At 43.0% G+C, this 15,622-nt stretch overlaps 1 protein-coding gene across 1 annotated transcript in view; it reads left to right on the top strand.

Annotated features, from left to right (window-relative positions):
* Window positions 1-3,538: 3,538 nt before the first annotated feature.
* NOXRED1 (NADP dependent oxidoreductase domain containing 1) overlaps window positions 3,539-15,622 on the top strand; it is an 858,863-nt gene continuing 846,779 nt past the window's right edge. Inside the window, exon 1 of the mRNA XM_044073909.1 lies at window positions 3,539-3,637. The gene's annotated coding sequence lies outside the window, so the exon portion shown is untranslated. The remainder of the gene's footprint in view (window positions 3,638-15,622) is intronic.

Genomic DNA, 15,622 nt, shown 5'->3' with positions numbered 1-15,622 from the left:
CCCAAGGCTTGAAGGACTGTCCTTGCAGTCAGCCTGGACAGGACTGATAGCTGTAGGAAGTAGTGGTGAAGATTTCTTTGTTTGTCCGGGGTAAGAAATGCCATCTGAGTCGCTGTATTCAGACTCACACCCAGAAAACACATCTCGTGAGGGTACTAGACTGGACTTTATTTCGTTCACAGAATACCCCAGGCATCTGAAAACTGTCATCACACACTGCAGATGTCGAAGTAGGTCGTGCTTGTCTTGAGCCAGTATCAAACAATCGTCCAGATAGGGATAAATCTGAATTCCCCGTAGTCTGAGAAAAGCTATTACTGGAGCCAGGACTTTCGTGAATACCCTGGGCGCAGTAGATAAGCCAAAGGGCAATGCAGAGAACTGATAATGCAAATTCCCAGTCCGAAACCTCAGGAATTTCCTGCAACTGGGCCTGACAGGAATGTGAAGATAGGCCTCTTTGAGATCCAAAGTCACCATCCAGTGATCCCTGCCCAGCATAGGCAACAGCTGTTGCAGTGTTAACATCTTGAATCTCGGAATTTCTAGAAAGGTGTTTAGAAGGGATAAATCCAGAATGGGTCTCCAAGTATTTCCTTTCTTTGGCACTAAGAAAAGACGGGAATAAAACCCTGTGCCCCTTTCCGCCGAAGGAACTTCCTGTATTGCTCCCAACCGGAGCAGAGAAGAAATCTGTGCCTGTGCTTCCAATTTTTGCTGATGAGGCACATCCGGCATACCGCTGAAAGGCGGGAAAGTGTGAAAATAAAATTTGTAGCCTCGAGTTACAATGTCCAACACCCATTTGTCCTGGGTAACCAAATGCCAATTTCCGTTGAAAAGTCCCAGTTTTCCGCCCAGAGGAGCTGCCAGCAAAGCAGAGTCCGGCAGCCGAAGACACAGGTCATTGGGTCTGCTTCGAAAGGACTGACCCTTGCCCTCCCCAGCAGAAGGGGTAGAGGAACTCAAAGACCTAGAAGTAACAGGGCCCTGAAAGGAAGCCCTACCTCTACTATGCCTCGACTTGCCTCTAGAACGAAAATCAAGAGGAAAAGACCATCCCTTAGCAGGCCAATTCCTATTGAATTTAGGAGGCTGAACCTGTAAAAATTCCTTCACTGTCTGCATAGATTTAGCTTTTTCCTCCATTTTTTTCAAAACTAATTCCACAGGAGGGCCAAAAAGAACATCAGACTGCAAAGGAGCATCCATAATATGAGCTTTAACATGCTCCGACAAGGACTGATCTTTAAGCCAGGCATGTCTGCGAACAACAGAACTAGTAGCAGCCACCCTGGAAGAAGCTTGTAAAGCATCAAAACCACACTGCAGAGAATGCTTCCCAACCTGGTCTGAAGCATGCACTAAATCCTGAAGCTCCTTACAGTCAATACCTTCAGCTAAAGCATCCACTTTACATTTCAATTGACTTAACAAAAATTCTGATACTTGAGCATATGAAACTGACAATTCAAAGCCCTCATAGCCAAAGTAGAAGAGGTATACAGTTTTACCCCACCTATCCAGGGCCCTAGCATCTTTGTCCAGAGGAACTGGATTCTTAACCACAGAGGCCTTAACGCCTTGGGGCCTTGAGAAATAGTTTCAGGATCAGCCCTAGGGCTCTTAAACAAGTACTTGTGAGCTTCCGAACCCTGTAGTATCTATCTGGTTTAACAGGGGCAGGAGGCAGAGAATCGGGTTAAGGGCAGCCTCAGAAAACACATCCTGAACAACATCCAGTACAGGAGGAATAGCCAAGGGCCTGTGCTGAGGCAAAAACAAAAATTCTCTCAGCCGTTTACGAGAATCAGAATAATCCTGGCCCTCCCATTTGAAATGTTCCCTCATGGAATGCAAAGTTTCAGAGAAAGAAAAATCTTCTGGAGGGGACGAGGGAGAAGCATCCTCAGCCCCTGAATCAGAATAGGGAGGGAAATCCTGAAGGCTTTCCACAGAGGAATCAGACTCAATGGAAGACTGAACCAAACCCTCCAACTCCGTCTCTACCCTAGGCCTCTTCTGAGGGGGAGGCATGGAACCCCTAATTAAAGATATCAAATCTTCAGCCATCTTCAGCATGTGCTTCCTAGGAGCTGGACCCTGGGAAAAGCACCATGGCAGATTTGGACTTAGAATGGCCTTTGCCTAGAGAAGGAGGAGGCTTAACCACCCTACGAGGGGAGGGAGCCACAGACAACAGAGGAGCACCCTCAACCTGGCCTAACAAAGGAGAAGCCACCCCCTGTAGTAACAAAGGCTCCCCTTGACACTCAGGCACAACGTCAGAAAGAGCCACTGAAGCAGCCAGTGGTTCAACAGGACCGAGGTCCGGGGCGGACGCCCCATCCTGCTTGGACCGCAAAGACTTGTCTTTGCGCTTCCTAGAAGAGCCAGTCGTCGGAGAATCCGACGGCATGTTGTAATTACAACGGTCACCAAACACCAGCCTAGCACAGTCCAACCGACGTTTAACAGTACGCTTATTAAAAGTAGCACAAAAGCGACACCCAACAACGTCGTGCTCAGGCCCTAAACAAGGAATGCAGAGGGAATGGTAATCCCTATGAGGAATCTGTTTCCCACAAGAAATACAGTTATTAACTTTTTCTGACATCCGACAATACTGAGACAAGAAAAAGACAAAAAATAAAATGTCCCCAATGGGGTACTTAGCCCAACTTGGTCTCCGGTCTGAAACTCGAAAACCGACAATTCCAGAACGCCGAACGGCACTTGCAAATTCTGCTTCTGCTCAGGACAATGCGGCAAGAAAGACTGAAGTTATGGCGTCGGTCATGCGCATTTATACTGACACCACGTCAGTCTCGGGCGCCATGACCGATGCCAGATCTAGCCCTTTGGTATTCGGGCCGATGGAGGGCAGCGGAGTACCCATTAGTCAGGACTGCAGCAATGGGAGACGACGAACATCACACCTTACCACATAAACTGTTATAAATAGCCAACATTTGAAGCTTAGCATTTCTCTGTGTTGCTGCTTATGTAAATTTGTCAGAAGAGTTGACAATTGCCTTTAAACCCCTGAATGATCTGTTTTTTTTTTTTTTGTTTTGCTATGAAAGGATAGTGTCAAGTTCTCCTCCTCTCTGCAATAAAAACAGTGGAAAAAAATCCACAGCTTTCTGTCTTTTCTATATCAGCTGCTGTGTTCCTGATATTAGCAGGATTAATTGCCCATCTAAGACAAAATAGCAGTAGCTGACAGAGTAAACTACAGATTTAACTGCCTATGATACGTCATGCAGGTGGAGACGAACTCCTCTGCAAAGTATGTGAGTAGTTGAGCTTAAAAAAAGGTAGGTGGGTTTTCCCTTCCTTTCAATCTAGTGCAAGCAAATAAAAGTTTTAAAAAGTACAAGCAGGGTTCTGGCACCTACACAATGCTGGAACGATACTGTAGGGAGAAAAGAAAATTAAAGTTTGAGTTAAGCTGTATGAGAGGGTGGAGTTTTCCTTTAAAGACTTATCTTACGCTTTTAAAAAAATTAGTGGTACTGCATGGGGGAGGCGGGGTACTGTCGTTATGGTTACGCTTCTGTTTGTGTGTTCAGGAAAATAAGGTATTCCTTTCGGCTGTTAGGTGAACGTGCTGAACGGATTGGTTTTGTGACAGGTTAGTATTTGTAAGGCTGACGGGTTATAGTCCAAATGCTTTTTTTTTTTGTCTTTCTAATGGCAGCGACAGTATATCAGTAATTTGAGAGCTATGTTAGGTATAAAAAGAAACAGAAGTTTAGCTATGGTCGAAATTCTTGAAATTCCCCATGCAGCAGAGTTGTGTTTCTCTTTGTTGAGTTACAGAGATCGAGCGTATTCTTTTATATATTTATTTCTTATAAAGGCCAGTAATCGGAATTGAACCAGGACGTATTTTAAGACAGTACAAATGTGTGTGTGTTTTTTTTTTTTTTTTTTTGGGGGGGGGGGGGGGGGCGTGGCTAGACTAGACTAGACTTCTCCGCCCCGTGTTCTCCTTTAGGAGACCTGACTGCTTACCACAATTTTATGTTCTCGCACAGTACTTAAAACGTAAAGCAAAAAACATGCGTGCTTGTGACGGTAAATATATGCAATAAAACTTCAATTATTATTTAAGTAGTATGCTTTAATGAAAGGTTGATAAGAAAACGGTATTTATCATTTAAAACTTATTTTTATAACTGGTTGGATTTAGTTTGAAACGTTACTATATACACGCTTTCGAAGTTTCATTTGAATTACAAGTGAATGACGGGGGAGAAGAGTGGATATGTGTATACTGTTCCCTGGTAGCAAAACAGTACAGTAAACGGCACTCAATTCAAAACTGGCTGCTTTAATATTGCAACCTGTAGACATCTACACACACACACACAAAAAAAAAACAAGTTATTGTGTGAAAATCCTTGCTGTTGCCAATTAAAGCTTCAAATGTCTGAATACTCTGGTTTACTACATGGTTCGTCCATTAGTGATAACCTGTCTTTGGCCTATCGGCTATGAGGCACGTCCTTGGTATGCCCACTGTAAAAATATACAGTTTAATATTGAGAATATAACCTTTCAGTTTAAAGAGGAGATATTTGGGGACATAACCCCTGAAATTCGGGGGATTTCACTAACGTTGGCGACAATTAATTAGCATAAACTATGCATACTCGTGAGGTACAGTGACAAACAGGTTATGGTTAAGATTTACTTTTATTCACAGTATTTTCTTGTACTTAACTTTACAGATGCATACATATTACTGCCCTAAACAAAGCCTTTCTCTTATCAAGAAGAAAGTAAAGTCTCTCTATAGTTGTATGTATGCGGGTTTTCTTATGGCACACCAGTTCCTCCCTCAGCCTAAGAAACTACTATAAAATACTCTTTAGCCAGTTTGTGCTGTAGAGCTTTCTCCCCAGTTTTCCCCGCGCAAGTCTTTGGACCCTTAATTGTTTAACAAAGTTCAATCAATAATTATACAATGCCTACCCTAAAAACGTGCACGCTGATTGGCTAGCCCAACCAGCGTGCCCGTGGTAAATCCCTCAATATACTAACGGAAAAAGGTCCGGTCGCCCGGACTTTTGCCGTTAAACTACTATCTCGCTATGTTAAAAGAGTTTAACATAGCGACAGATTAAAAAGCAACGGAGATCTCCGTTGCTTTTTAAAGCTGTCTCGCTATGTTAAACGGCTTTGACATAGCGACACAGTAAAAAGCGATGGAGATCTTGCGATCTCCGTTGCTTTAAACTTGTCTCGCTATGTTAAATGAGTTTAACATGGCGAGACAACTTTAAAATAAGCGGAGATCTCCGTTGCTTATTTTAAAGCTGTCTCATATGTTAAACCCATTTAACATAGCGAGTAATAACGGAGAACTTGCGTTCTCCGTTGCTTTGCCCACAGTTCTGATGTACTGCGTAGGCATGCGGTACATCAGAACTGCCATGAACACCAGACAGGTGCGGAAGGGCAGCAAAGAGGCATTATACAATGCCATTATTTAAGAAAAGTAATCATTTCTTTTCTTAAATAATGGCATTGTATAATAGCAATAACCCACTTCTGGGTGTGGGTAATGCTGGATTTACCCACGGTTGGCTTTGTTTGGTGCCTCGGGCTTCGCCCTCGGGACCAAACCACGCCAACCGTGGGTAAATCCAGCATTACCCACACCAAGGCGTGGGTTATTGCTATAATAATCACTGATCAGTTTATGGGAGGAGTTTGATATTAATCAGCTCCTCCCCCAACAACAAACAAAATGGCAATACAGCGCTGCTCGGCAAATGATATACGAAAACAGATAACAGATGCGTAGTAAAGGCATGGAATGTACATCTGCTTTTTTTAACATACATCACAGAATTCTAGAGAAGATTCTTCATTGGTGAAGGCATGATGGAATTTGTAGTTTTAACGGGAAAGAGTCAGGTGGCTAGTGTGAAGTGAGTGTAGCTGAAGTGTCCTCATTCAGTGGATGTGCAGAGAATGCATTTAATCAGACGTACTCTACTATTCTAGACAAAAGAACTGTTGGAGATTTGTGAAAGCAACAGAACTCTTTAAAGGGGTTTATTGCTAAATGCAAAGCTGTTACTGCTACTGGAGTGACAGACTGCCAGTAATTCTGTAAACGGTGGTGAGTGATTTATATTTGAGCCACTTCTGATGGTGAGCACCTCTCTTCCCATCTGAACACTGTATTTCATGCTAAAGGTTGGAAGCAGACCTCTCAAGTGTACCTCATTACGAGGAACGTACCTCATTTGGGGTCTTAAAAAGTACATGTTCCACATTGAAAGATTCTGTCACACATTCAGTGTTAGGAATTTTTTTAAGTGAAATCCATGGTAAATAGAAATTAACCATACTAATTCATTAAAAGATCTTTATAAGTAAAACCAGCCTACTTTAACCATCCCATGACCTTCCTAGTTGAAGTTGTTAGTAAGCCATTAGTATGTGTTCCACATTTTGCCCATTTGTTCCACATTATGAGGGCTAGTGCTCCTCATTTTGGAGATGGAAGGTTGAGAGCTATGGTTGGAAGCTATAAAACTGGAGGTGGGAGCTTTAGAAAGGGAAGGGCTAACTTGATAGAAATTAATGAAATGTGTGGGAGAAGTGCATGCAGGAAGGAAGAGTGAGGTTTATGGGAGGGGAGGAATTGAGCAATGTATGTAATGTTGTAGTGAGTAAAGATTGTTAAAAATATATACACTACACAATGACAGTAGTGGAAGCTGTTAAAGATTTATTTTCTTTTTCTTTAGTGTAAGTGAACTTGTGGCAGCTTAAAATTTGGTGGTGTAATAAAGATGTTAAAGCAAATGGTGAACACTGTCCTAAGCATTGTTCATTACAAGTCCAGAATCAAGGCCAGGTATCTGAATATGCTGTAGGGAGTGAAAGAAATATCCAAGAATGGTGAGACATTTAAATCTTTAGGTACATAAGTATATTGTCAAGGGAGGAGGATACAATATTAACTCTTTATAAATGGATCATTTCATGAGTAAGATGACATATGCCTTTAGGCACTATCTAGATTTCACTTGAATGCCACAACTCTGAGGTTGCCAGAAAATACACATTGCAAATCCAAGAGAAAATTTGAGAAAATAGTATAATAACCAAATAGTCATTATCTTAAAAGGAACATTTTTCCAACCTTGTTAATCTGGCAGTAGTCCATATCTTCAAGCATTCAGTGTACATTTCAAGTTAACAAGATGGTTGCCATAACACAAAGAAAGGAGGGACCTACTTACACAGAGTCATTGTCTCTTTATACTACAGGTGAGGTATGACTACCAGCTTAGGAGGTGAAAATATTGGAAAAAGGGAGAACCAAAAATTCTGCAGCCATTGCACCTGCTCTCCTTACTTGAAAAGAACGATTGGTTATGTACTCCTGAGTGTTATATAGTACATTTTTACTGTTACCTCATATGTTTGTAATGTGAAACTTCCTGGTCCTCTGCTGCAAAGGGGCTTTGACCAGTTGGACTTGCCTGGTAATTAAATAAAATAACATGACATATAATGCCCAGCTGTCAAAGAACTATTGACTGGTGGAGAACACAGACTAGCTTTAGACAAATGTGGGAATTCACTGTATATATATACTGTGAAAACCCCTCGTTATACTTCTACTAATACCAGTGCAAATTGTGCATGCTTACCCCAGTAGGAAAGGGACAAAACATACAAAGGTCCTTGCTCCTGCCATCCATATGCTGCTGTCATTACTGATAAAATGCACTTTCTGCATGTCCCTCAAGGGACTGCAGACTTGCATTGAAAGTCTTTACCTGTTTTTATGGATATTCATGCCATGGTGGTTTGTGTTGTATTTCTTTATATCCGCACAATGGCAATGCTTGTGTGTCTGTCTGAATGTAATTACAGAATTTCACTATAGCAGTACAGCCCTATTGTGTACAGCATCGGAGGTATTTTGGATCAGTATTCTACATTAGCAGAAATTGGGACTTTAGACATGCACACACAGATTGAGTGTATTGCCCACTGGGCAAAGAAAATGCCGTATATTGTCTGCATCTAGGTGTTCCATAACAAGTATTATGGTAGCTCCCACTGGGCAAAGAAAATGCTGTATAGTGTCTGCATCTAGGTGTTCCATAACGAGTATTACGGTAGCTCTAAGCTGTAAAATAAGTAACAGATACAACACGGAATACTTGTTTAACGTACATACTTGATCACTGGTCTTCCAAACCATTGCTAATTTAATTTTTATTTTTTTTTTTTTTTTATATACATAGCCTCTTCAGTTCCAGCTTGTTTTAGGAACACCAAAACAGCAAATAAGAGAAGTTTAAGTAGATAAAATTGAGCTAGGTAAAACACAAAAAGTACTGAGTCCCTTCTATAATAATAATAATAATAAAAAAAAAAAAAATAGCCGGAAGTGGAGAAGCTGAGCGATGAAGTCCCCAACTAGAAAGAAAAAGAATCCCTGCTGTCTGCTGGGCTGGCTGCCTGCCTACCATTAATCTTGGCTTTTGGACAGACTGAGCAGGGAATCAGAAATTAGGGACAGGCAGCATGTGAATAGGGATTCCAGAACAGTGTCCCCATTTGTAGTTTAAATCAGGATGTCCTTGCCAAATCAAGACACGAGAGCCCTGCATGAGGGCACAGGCAGTACTCTTGCTCTTCATGCATATGGACTGAATGGAATGTGGTAGTGACCCTGGGACCCTGTACTGTTGTTGTACCTCCCACAAAACATTCTGATGTACGTAGTCCTATTCTTTCTCTGGGTTCAAAACATAACTCTACTTACTCTTCCAGTGTCTTTTCATGAACAAAGAGAGATTTTCTCCTATGGCCAGGAAACAGTTTTCATTGCTGCTGCAAAATCAGAACTCTAGATGTTGAATGAAGTTGCATTTGCAGCACAGCATCCTGGCATGCACTTCCAGAGGAGACTGAAGAAAGTGATCCCTCTGAGTTTGTAAGAATTCCTGCCATCTGCCTTTTTTAAAAATAAAGACTGCTACTACAGTTTGTAAATCTAGAGTTTCTGTTATAGACTCCCGTACAGCATTGAAAAGGCATGTTAACACAACACCTCAAAGTATGTACCCTCTGCATTTCTGGCTAAAGCTGATCCACTCTTACATCTTGCCACTGAAGAACTGTGTAATCATAGCAGTGACTTCACCTACAGAAATGAGCCCATTCTCACCACCTGATTCTGGTGCTCCTTCCTTGGAGGATGGCATCTCCAATGGATTCAGAGGTTCCTCAAAGTGTTCTTTCTTGACCTTTTACCTCTCAGTAAAGTCCCTAGTCAAGGAAAGTATTTCTCCACCTGTGCTGCAAACAGCCTGGCAATATCCCACTCCTGAGTCACTGCATGGTTTGTGAGAACCAAGCCTTCTTTTAATCCATTGACCTCTCCTCTTAGAATCATCTGTCCCGAATCTCCTGGCACAGACTGTGCCAGTTCCTGAGATCTTCACATCTTCAGAACCGGTAATCCCCCTGAGCTCTTCAGTGGCTTCAGAACCGGAGAAATCTCAGAGCCATAGATACCCTGTCGGTTCTAGGGGGCAGGACTCAACTCCAGTTTTCTTTTTAGTCATCCCTGCTCCTGGGGGCTTTGGCTCAAGTTAGCTTGGCTCTGGCTTCTGTCTCGAGGGTCATTTCTTCACAGCAGGGAGTGATCCCAGTCCTGAGGCAGTCTATCTTAGTTCCGGGCTTCCTTCCCTCTTCGGGGGGGGGGGCAGCCTTCAAGGCAATGGACAGGGCCCTCTCTCTGTTACAGTGACTCAGTTGGTACCTTCCCTCTCGGAACAAGTACCCCCCCCCTCTGGCTCTGTTATTCCACCTGCCTCTCCACTGGGACAGCAGGTTTGTGAAAAACAAAGTATTCCAGAGTCACGAGGCAGCTTTTGTGAAAGTTTACTTGCACTAATAAATTCTATATTTTTTTCATGGCTTGTGGCTCAGGAATACTTTTTCACTTGCCTTTTTGTGGTATATCTGGATTTACAACCCAAGTTATTTTATTTTTATCATCCTGAAGTCTCAGGTTTTTCAGACCCAGGTTCTTTTGTCTTCTGACACCTCCCCATATTGTCCCCCTGAGGAGGACCTTCAAATAAGGAAGTTCAAGAGAAAGCACTTAGAGTCCTCCCCCCCTAGGAATCAGTCACCAAAGACACAGATTGTGATGAGGGGGAGGGGTCCCCACAGTTGCCACCTGAAGATGTCTCCTTTGGAGGCATCCTAGAAATTTTAAAACAAAGGGGTGGCTGGAAGTTCCAAATCCCTTCCTTGAAAGCCTGCAGGTAAACAGATTCTTCCAGCACCCGCCCGTCTACCACTTGGGTGACCCCACCCACTGATGAACTCATCCAGTTGATTTCACAGCAGGAGTGAAAGTCTCTGGACACCATTGAGCCCATCTCCAAGAGACTTGACAAAATATTATCTGCCCCTGAAGATAAACAGTTCTGGGCCAAGGCGTTAGCTGTGGAATTTCTTAGTGGCTGCCACAAAAAAGGAACTCTCTGAGGAGAGTTCCTCTGTCCATCCACCCAACAGGGAGTCTGGGGCTATGAACAGATTTGGGAAGCGAGTCTACACGTCATCGACCTTCGCTATAAGGTCTTTGAACTTCTTGGCACACTTCACGAGACTTCAGTGGGATCTAATTAAGGAATAGTTAAGTATCCTGGTGGGAGCTGTAGCTGAAGGAGTCCAAAAGAAAGTGACTTTCCAACTAGCCACCCTGGAGTCTGAGGCTAATTGCACATACAGCCGAAGGGACTTCCAGAGCAGTGGGTACAGCCATAGCCATAAGGAGACACGCCTGAATGCACCTTTGTGACTTTGCGGGACCATTCAAGTCTTCTTTCATCAATGCTTCCTTTGACAGAACATCCTTGGTTGGCCCAAAAGTAAAAGAGACTTTATCCACGTGTGAGAAGGATTGTAAGACCTTTTCTGCTCTGGGCATACATTTCTCCACCCTCCTCCCAAGATCCTTTTCTAGGAACCACAGGAGTGGTGGAAAAATGTGATTTAAAAAATCCCAATGGCCTTTCCAAGACACACATGGAGAGAGTTCCCCCAGGGGCAGGGTGGTGGGAACCAAAAAGGAAGACATTGCCCTTGCGGCAGAGATGGTCCGCAAAACCAGGGCTTCAGGGATTCTTTTCCAGGAAAGCCCTTTCAGCACTCCTGAAGGGATGCCTGATTTGTCTTCCTCTGGAGGCAGTCGGGGGATGCTTGGCCTTGCCCCTAAATGACTGGCTAAACATAACAGAACAGACTCCTGGGTGCAATCGATCATATCCAGAGGTTGAATCACTCCCTTTTCACATCCTCCCCCTGTACACAAGAAAATCCCTGATGTTCCACCCAGTCATAGGGATTCAGCAGTGCAAGAAATTCAAAAACTGGTGGTCAAAAGAGTCATCCAAGAAGTCTCGCCAGACCAGAAAGGATCCGGAACCTACTAAAGATTATTTTTAATGCTAAAAATAACAGGGGACTAGAGACCAATTTTGGGTGTCAGTAGGCTGGACAAATCAGTTCGGCAAACAAAGTTCCGGATGGTCACGGTACAGTCAATTCTTCCCTTTTTGAAAAATGATAACTGGATGTGCTCAGTAAATCTTCAGGATGCATATTAACACATAAAAATAGACAAATGCTCCAGGAAGTTCCTCCGCTTCCAGCTGGGAGCCAGTCATTACCAATTCAGGGTACTGCCCTTTGGTCTAACCATTGCCCCCAGGGTGTTCATCAAATGCATGGCAGTAGTAACAGCTCACTTAAGACTGCAAGGATTCTGGGTGTTTCCATATGTGGACACCTGGCTTATAGCTGCTTTGACCAGGCTTCAGTTGATGTTAGCCAGAGATTACACTGTCAGTATCTGTGCCCATCTGGGAGTTATGGTAAATCTCGAGAAATCACATTTGATGCCACTGCAAAATTTAGAATTCATACGGGCTGTACTAAATACGGAGACAGCTATAGCATCCCTTCCTCCAGAGAAACTTCATAGAACAATGGAACAAGTTCAAAAGATGATCTGCAGAAAGAGGTTCCTGCTTGACTAGTTTTGCAAACTCTAGAGTCGCATCAATAACTCTAGCACATCTAGTTAGGTTTCATATGAGAATTCTGTGATAGCTATTAGGTTCTTAGTAGTCTATCCTTCACCAGCCTTGTTGGACCAAATTCTGATTACCAATTATTGTAAGAGGTATCTTCTTTGATGGATGGATTCCGAACAAATTTTTCGCGGTCACCCCTTTGTTTTTGCAGAGCCCACAGCCATAGTAACCACAGATGCTTTATAGATGGGGGGGGGCATTTTCTGGGCAAGACGGTCCAAGACACTTGGTCCCCATTAGAAGCCATCTTGTCCATCAGTGTCCTGGAGCCAAGAGGGGTGCTTCTAGCTTTGCAGGCCTTTCAGACAGCTCTTCCTCAGGAGACAATTGCAATTCAAACAGACAATATGTCAATAGTTTGGTACATCAACAAACAGGGAGGAACCAATTCTTACCCCCTTTGTCAAGAAGCCCTCTGAGTATGGCAGTGGGAGTTCTCTTCCAACTGCTTTCTAATAGCAATGCATATTCTGGGGAGTTCCATTGTGATTGCAGACAAGCTGTGCAGATGTATCCTTCAGCATCATGTGTGGTCTCTCAATTTAGAAGTGGCGAAAATGATCTTCCGTCAGTGGGGCCAACCTTGCTGCAACCTGTTTGCTTCCCCCCTAAACAACAAGTGCAGCAATTACTTCATCCTGATTTCCCCTCCGGGGAAGTCACCTAGAGAAGCTCTCCTCCACAGCTGGCCCCCACGTTCTCCTGTATGCCTTTCCCCTGATACTTCTGATTCTGAAATTCTTACAGAATGCGCTCATGTTGAAAAGCACAATAATCCTCATTGGACCCTTTTGGCCTCGACAGATTTGGTTCTCCTTCCTTTGCCTTATCTGATTTGACAACCTTTGATTCTGGACCTGGTTCCAGAACTTCTGTCCCATCCAGACAGATTTGTTCACCCAGATATTTTGAACCTCAAACTGACAGCATGGTTCCTCCAATTCTATTAGTTACCAGGCATCCTAATATTTCCTCCCCAGTATGCCGCATTCTCGTGTCTGCTCATAAACCTTCCACTCGTAAAGTGTACTCTAGCAAATGGAAGAGATTTACCATTTGGGCCCATGAAAAGCATATTGATCCCTTTTCTGCTTCTGTAGAGTATATTTTAGACTTTTGAGCCTCTCTTTTTCATGCTGGAGCTTCCCTTTCTGCTATCAGATTACACAACTCCAATTTCTAATTTACATGATGGTTTGGAAGAATGTTCTTTGGCTTCTTATACACTTTGTAAATCATTCCTAAGAGGCACGGTTTTGTTAAAACCCCCTTTCAGAGATCCGACGCCTCTTTGGCATCTGAACTTAGTGTTACAGACCATAACAAATTCTCCCTTTCAGCCCTCTGTGGAATGTGATCTGAAGTTTTTGTCTTGGAAGACACTGTTTTTGGTAGCCATTACCTCTGCCAGAAGGATTTCAGAGCTGCAGACCTTGTCGTCTGAGCCTCCTTTTTTTTTTCTCTCCAATAAACATATTTATTAAATTATCACATACGACATAGACAAACAACATTGACACCACTTTAATTGCAAACATTATACATCACAAACACCATTGAAACAACTGTAGTTGCTAACATTATACATCACTTATAATCTGTTCAGTCATTGTCAGTTAAGCAGAACCCACACTGTGAAAGTAGCAGACTCTAAATCCAACTTCAGACCAGTGGCAAGTGGAGTACCACAGGGTTCAGTCCTGGGTCCTCTCCTGTTTGGTATCTACTTCTCTGAAGTACAGGCTAACACAGAAGGTCTTTGGCTAACAAAGTTTGCAGATGACTGCAAACTAGGAGCCATTATCAAAACTCCGAGCGATGTGGGTATCCTACAAAAGGGCCTCACTGAGACAGATGCCTGGTGTCAAAGCCATGGCCTCAAGCTTAATGCCAAAAAGTGCATTGTCATCCCTTTTGGTAAAAACTCTGTACCCATGAATTACCACATAGGCGATAGTCTACTTAACACCGAAAGTGTGATAAGGTACCTTGGGACACAGGTGGATAGTAGTCCCTCCTTTGATAATCACATAGCCACGGTAGTCAGGAAAGCCTTCTGTGTGGCACATCTCCTCACAAAAGGTTTCTCATCCAGGAAAAAAGAGGTCATTGTTCCCCTCTGCTCCTCACTCATTAGACCCATTATAGAGTACAATGCCCCTTTTGGTATGTACCTCACCAAGACATCTACAACAACTGGAAAGGCCGCAGAAATACCTCACAAAGAGGATTACTGGCCTCAAACAGATGCCCTATGCAGACCGAATCAAAAAACTCCAGCTTTACTCTGTCACATATCGCCTACTCAGAGGCGATCTCTGCCTAACATACAAAGCTGTGTCAAACCCAGAGCTGTTGGACATGTTCCACTTAAAGAAATCCCAATCCCTCTGAGCTACACACTCTAGGGACCTAAACCTTGTCACCACAATAAACAGTACATGCTGGAGGGATAGATTCCTGTCCCAGAGACTTCCCATACTCTGGAACAAACTACCTATCTATATCAAACAAAGCTCCTTATTAGCACTCTTCAAGAAAAATCTTGATGATTGGATGGGAGATAGGAAATTCAGCCCGGGGATCACTTTTGTGGCTCTGCTTGACAGGGGCACAGGAAAATAATTTTCTTGGGTGGCAAAAGCCAGGTTACCATTTGACTAGGCTTATATAGGCCCTAGGGCCAGTAGCGTAGTACCTACCTAGGAATCTATATGGCTCATTCAAATCCTGCCTCTTAAACCTTGTTCCTTCTCTGCATTTATTGTTCCTACAATTCCCATTTTTTCCTATGTAGTTTGCTCCGTCCCTTTTCTAAAAATCCCAATTCCAGTTGTATCTCTGTTACTATATTCATTACTTCTAGTAAAGTTGGTCTAGACTTTGATTTCCATTTTCTAGTAATTACTTTTTTGGCAGCCACCATAATTAGACTCAGCAATGCTTTACTATGTGTAGGCAATTCCGATTCAGTATCATAGCTCAAAAAGTCATCTCCCCCAGTCAATCCAATTCGCTCACCCAGCATCTCTGACAGAGTGGTCTGCAAGGAATTCCTAAAGTTCGCCAGCTCATTACACTCCCAAAAAATATGTTCCCAGCCACCTCTTTCTTGCCTGACACACCGCCAACATTTGCTATCCACCTGAGGAAAAATTCTTTGTAGTCTGCTTGGGGTATAAAAATACCTATGTAAACACTTCCAGGTGAAAATCCTAAATCTTCTTGACTTTGTTGCATATTTGGGAGACATATGTATACCCCCATTGTGTCTTTATGAATTGCTTATCCAGTCTCTCTTTCCAATCCTTTCTAAGCTCTTCTGATTTATTTGTATAATTATCATACAATTTCCCTTTTTTAACGGAAGCTTCTGTTCTAGATTCTATTAAAAACTCTGCCAGTGCTGGTGTTTCATTTAAGACTACCCCCATTTCTTTCTCTTTGCCTATACTCTG

This window comes from Protopterus annectens, chromosome 6.part0 (assembly GCF_019279795.1).
Source record: "Protopterus annectens isolate FY-2018-M chromosome 6.part0, PAN1.0, whole genome shotgun sequence".
NCBI lineage: Eukaryota > Metazoa > Chordata > Ceratodontiformes > Protopteridae > Protopterus > Protopterus annectens.
This window is presented reverse-complemented; position numbering and strand designations above follow the sequence as displayed.